The sequence below is a fragment of the Leptinotarsa decemlineata genome, unplaced genomic scaffold, assembly GCF_025532065.1.
Source record: "Leptinotarsa decemlineata unplaced genomic scaffold, Ldec_3_MD MMD2_tig00000251_RagTag_RagTag, whole genome shotgun sequence".
Taxonomy (NCBI): Eukaryota; Metazoa; Arthropoda; class Insecta; order Coleoptera; family Chrysomelidae; genus Leptinotarsa; species Leptinotarsa decemlineata.
Window position 1 is genome coordinate 8,229,668 of NW_027412547.1, and position 6,000 is coordinate 8,235,667.

Genomic DNA, 6,000 nt, shown 5'->3' on the forward strand with positions numbered 1-6,000 from the left:
GTCGAATAATTACGTCAGCATGAAAATTGTGTTATAGGGATTCAATGAAGTCGACGAAAGCCGTTTTTGTCTGGTCCTGATTAGCGAAGGTACTGGTGAGAAAATTATCGAAGTGTTTGGTAGTCAGTTGATGAGCGGTCTGGGGAGTATGGTGGGTGAGGCAGAACTTCGAAGCACAATTAATTTAATTTTCGGGCGGTGATTCGTGAAACGTGCGGACGGGCGTTGTCGTGGAGCAGCATCAGACCTCTTCTCTACTAGTGTTCTGTTGACTGCTGCTGACCCAATTTTCGGTACAATTCGTCAATTTCTTCACGATAGGACTTTGCTGTAATGGTTTGGCCGGTTGCAGAAAGTTATAGTGAATCACACCGGCTGCTGACCACCATACAGTGAACATGATCTATTTTTGTTGGGTTTTTGTCATTGGGAAGTACCTGGGTGGCTCGTTAGTGTCCAGTGTTTGTTCTGAAAGCTCTTGTTGTTGTAAATAATCCACTTTTCATCACACGTGACGACCTGATCCAAAAAAGGATTGTTTTGGTTGCCCAAAAGCAAAGAAGAACAAACCTCGAAACGTGCCAATTTCTGACGATCGATCGAATCGTGGGACACCCAATTTTCAAGTACCTTGACCTTTCCATCAAAAACTGCATGGGAGCTGACGCCCAGTTATTTCGCCATCTCACTCGAATTCTCGTTTTGGATTACTGTTGGTTGACCACTTAGGGGCTCATCTTTGAGACTGAAATCTCCGGAACGAAATTTGAGGAAAGTTGGCCAAAAATCGTCTTACGTGATCATATAGTAATGAGCTGAAAAGAGGCAAAAGTCTATACGAGGCTAAGAAACAACGACAGATATCTTCAATACAGAAATAGGTTATATTGTGTTTAGCACGAAGTAAATTTATCATAGATCTTCGTCAAGTAGGGGCCAATTCTGTCATAATAAGTTAGTCTTCAATGGACTGAAGACTAACTTATTGAAAATACTTTTCCCATAGCAGAACAGTAATAGTGTCTTACGTGTGCATTCAATATAGTATCCATTTTACGCTAGAGGTTCTATTTCTACCTATCGAGTAGAGGTGAACTGATAATTTTTTTCAGAATTTTTCTAGCGCTCTGTTATAGAAAAATCCATACAGCTGCATGCTCCCAGAGAAATCCATAGTTAGTAAAATAGTAAATGAGATCTCATTATTTCCGCTACATGAGATAATTGAAAGAAAATACTTTGCTGACAAAAAAAAACCCAAAGGGACAGTTATGATCCAAATGACACGCTCGTATTCCAAAACCGTCTATGACATTGAAAATGTCGGCGCTTCGCTTCTACGGTATAAGAAGCACAAAATTATTCGAATAAAACTGAAATAGTGACTCAAGAATTCGTTTAATAAAGCTGCAATAGTCCAGTCAAAGTTCACACTGGACGAGTTGAAGATTGGTTCAGTACAAATTATAATGTATTATATTCTTGAATATTAGTAACCCTTTGCTTATCTTCTTCAGTTTTCACGACCAAAAATTATAAAAATGAACCTTCTGTACAAAATCCCTAATATTTTGTTGGCATTTTCCTAGTGATGAACTCATGTTTCTACAAATAAAAAGTAAATTAATGGATGAAAGTGAGAAAATTAATTTTATAATTTCTTCTCTGGCCACCGAAATCGTGCGATTTGACCCCGTTAGACTTTCTCTTGTAGGGTTTTCTCAAGTCGCAGGTGTATGCGAATGAGCCAAAAACTACACCGGTCCTCTAAACTAACATAACACATGTCATCAGTCGAATTCCGTCTGATTAATGCGCTAAAGCCATGGGAAATTGGACGTTTCGGATGCTCTCCACTCAGAGAAGCCGTGGCGGACATTTGAATCACGTTATATTCCAGACATTATGGCATCAATAGGTCAAAAATGAATAAAAATTGTCTATGATACATACCTTGCTTTTGTTAAAGTTCAAGATAGGCAACGCTTAATAAAAGACCCTATACATTGATGTTGCAAAAAATTATATCTCTGTTAGTTAGAAAATATTTGAAACAGCGAGGTGAATTCATGTTGAAAGCGGATTTCAAATATTAGTGTACAAACACATGAGTTTTTAGATTCTGAAAAAAAATATTTTGATATTTTTCAAGGATGATTTTTTATTTTTACATATCATTATTGTTCTCGATTCATAAGTGGTTTATTTTTGAATTTGAATCGTTTCTCAAAACGTAATGTGATTATGAGATATAAGTGTCCAGCCTATTTACACTACCAAATTTTACTACGTAGTTCAGAATAACATTCTGCGTACCTATGTTTGTTTGTCGATTGATAAAAAAACCGCACGTGTATCCTTTTTAGAATAAAATTAATATAAATGTCTCCGTTGTTTACTACTTATGTGGCTTCAACCCAAGAAAATGAGAACAATTTTACGATTTCTATCACTATTTGTAGTTGAACAGAACGGTTAATTTTACTTTAATTGTTATTACTGTTTTACAGGAGTTACGAGGGAAATAAGATTGATAACGGTTTATTTTCTACTGAACTACATTATGATAAAAACGTCTATGGCACTTTTCCTCAATGAAATAGTATCTACTTTGTGCAATTGGAATTGAAGTTATGTTATGAATGGATAACATGTACATTCAAATTGTCTAGGGTGCGGCAACTTGACCATTTGATACGTAAGGTAATATTTTATCTGAGACTTTTGTAAGATTCGAAAATCTCAGAAACTTTTGAATAAACTTCAACATTCTTTTCTAACGATTTTCATGTTTCTTTCATTCTATTTGTATTAGCAGGAGAGCCCACGATGCAAAATGGGGATTTACTCGAGCGTCATAGAGACATATTAGGTTGCAAAGCTTAGATGATAAGAAGGAAAAAATGTTATATAATATATACCTTTTCATCGGTGTGGGAAGCGGCTATAGATTTTCAAATATGTAAAAAAATACTGTTGCATGGACATACTCGAGCGCGTCAGATATTGATAACATCAATGCCCTACGTATTTTTAATAATGTTCGTATGTTAATCTGATCGTTTGCATGATGCGGGTGGTTGTACGTAAGGGTTAGAAGTGCAACAAAAAAAAGCTCTCATTCAATAATCTGGCGATTTCGGTCTGGCGCAAACTCGCGGCCATTATTATAATGTGCAAAAAAAATTCGCTATTTTGAAATACTCAAGCGCATCAGATTAAGATATATATCGTTCATCTTTATGTTCTAGACGTGCTGTCTCATAATCTGACGATTATCTAAAGGGATTCGCCTAATCTGACAAAAAATTTTTTTTTAATTTGATTTAATCATTGAACTTAATTTATTGAAAAGCTCAGGAAATAGCATGCAAATAAATAAGTACATGTTTTTTAATTAGAATACTTGTATTTATATAAAAATAATTTTAAAAAATGCTCAAGAAAATTTGATTTTTATAATCAATGATTGATTAATCATCATCTTCATCACAAACGAATCTCTGTGATCAGCTGTGATAGCGTCATGAAAACAGAATTCAGAGTGAGGACGGAGTGAGAGAGTAATAGAGAAGAAGTGAAAGAGGAATAGAAACTTGGAGAGGGAAATATAGGTATCACACAGCTGCACGCATTAAACTTTATCGATGAATTTTTGTTATTTCGGCTTGCGGAAATCGTCAGATTATATATTTTCTGTTATCCTTGAATAATTATTTCCTTCAAAATAAAAAAAAATTAGCTTCGCTCGAAAATGTCGGAATGACGTTATTTTTTTACAACTTTGCTGCCCTCCCCTTTCTTTACGTCACTCTCAAACTGTCAGATTACTGGAATATACACTTTTCAGCGTGTAATTAACTCACCCTACCTTAATCTGACGCGCTCGAGAAATTCTGATGATCAATTTTTTTTACTAATCTGATCCTTCATCCTTCACGGGCGGCCTTATATGTATATGGGGCTCATATTTGGTGGAGGTACTCAACCGTATATTAATCTGCCGCGCTTTAGTAAATCCCGAATTTCCCGCTTGGGCTCCCCTATTATATATTATACTTCAAAAACGTACTGTAAGTATCAGAGAAAGAACTTTTTGCAAAAACCTAATAACAGCCCAAGTATGTTGACTGGGGTGTAAGTTTTGAAGTAAAAGCAGAAAGGGTTTTTGCTTCCCTAACTATTTCTGATTCGTTTTGAATATCTGTTCACCCGTTTGAAAACTACAGGGCTTTGAAATGTCAATAATACCCAACTCAAGTGTTTTGGATTTTTGCGAAAAGTTTTTTCTCTGACTGTTATACCCTGCGGTACGTTTTCAATGAGTCTCCCTGTATATCTACTACGAATTGGAAAAAAAATCATACAAAACATTTACTATGAATCCCGTGGGTTGGGCTACCTATCGGGCGCGTCCCCAGGTGGTGGATAGGGGAACGGCCAGGGGAGTGGGAGCCCTGTCCGGGAAGCCATGTGGCCTTACGGACGGGGTCGCCGGACTCCTGGTCAGTGGCAGACCAGGAGTCCTCACCAGAGGGTGAGGGAACACACATTAATGAAACAAACACAAACACAGACACAGAAAAAAAAAACAATCCCGAGGCTGGACACAAATGCTCACCTCAATCTATAGCGGTGGTTGGGGATGAACAGAAATGTCCACCCCAATCTACCGCTCGGAATGAGGCTGCACCTAGCAGATCACCTTGTGATATAAAACAAAGGCCAAAACGTAAGCGCGTTTACGGCGCCGAAGCCAAAAGGAGAAAGAGAGCAATAGAGGCAGGAGTGGCAGCAACTATAAGTGCACCCTCCTCCTACCTCACTCCACCTCCAACAGCAAAGGCACTTCCTGCGGCGGGCGCCAAGAGCTCCGCCTTGAATAAAGGCAAGGAACCGGCTGCCCCTGCAGGAAAGCGCCCTTACTTAAGCATCTCCACGGAGGGAATCCCAGGAAGGTTGATGAAGCCGCGCAACGAGAGTAATGTCGCTGCACCTTCCGAAACCTTCACGAAGGCCACCGTGAGACACCTCAAGGTAGCCAAAGAGAGTGCGTGTTCAGCACTTCACCTGCCCATATAAAGGAGATGTCTCCTAGTGGCCTGTCCACCTTCCTGGAAAGGACTGAATGTACGATGACCTGGGAGAACAACTCCTCTGGAGGATGTACAATGGGTCACATGCGGCCTAAGTGCTATGGGTCTACATTCACCCTGTCGAATATTGGCAACACCGAAGAACCGGGCGCTAAACACCCAGCGCCTACCCCTCCATGCAACGGTACCTGCTGAGAGGTCGTTTTCATCTCAACACCCCAAGACACAGACACTTGCAATAGACACAGTGAACACTTTTCGTATTTTAGATTTGATAGTTTTCGCAATAAAGCGTTAGTAATGAATGTGGTTCCATTTTATTCGATTACAGTCCACAAAAAACTCAAAACCACATATAACACACCCTCCCTACTCTACAGACACAGAACTACTAAGAATCAAGAAATTTGAACAACACGGAAATCACTTTTTCTGATTTTTCAAACACTCGTAATGTATTAGCTTGTTTCAAAACTTTTGTGCTATCTCAGTGAATACTCATTCAATTTATTCGAAATAAGCGCCATTTGAATCATTACACTTTGGCAACGTAACACAAGGCGGATGACTTCGTCAGCATAAAAAATGTGTGCTCGCGATTCAATAGAGTCGACGAAGGCCATTTTTGCCTGGTTCTAATTGGCTAAGGTTCTACAGGTGAGTGCTTGACAAGATTGTAGTCAATTGGCGATAGATCTGGACGGTGATTTGTGAAACGTGCGAACGGGCATTGTGATGGAGCAGGATCAGACATCTTCTGACCGGTGCCGGCTGCTGATGACACAATCGTCATTGAATATCTAGAAAATAATGATATTTTACCAACATATCAGTCAGGTTTCAGAAAATACCATTCATGTGAATCTGCATTTCAAGTCACAATATCAAAATGGAAAGAATCGAT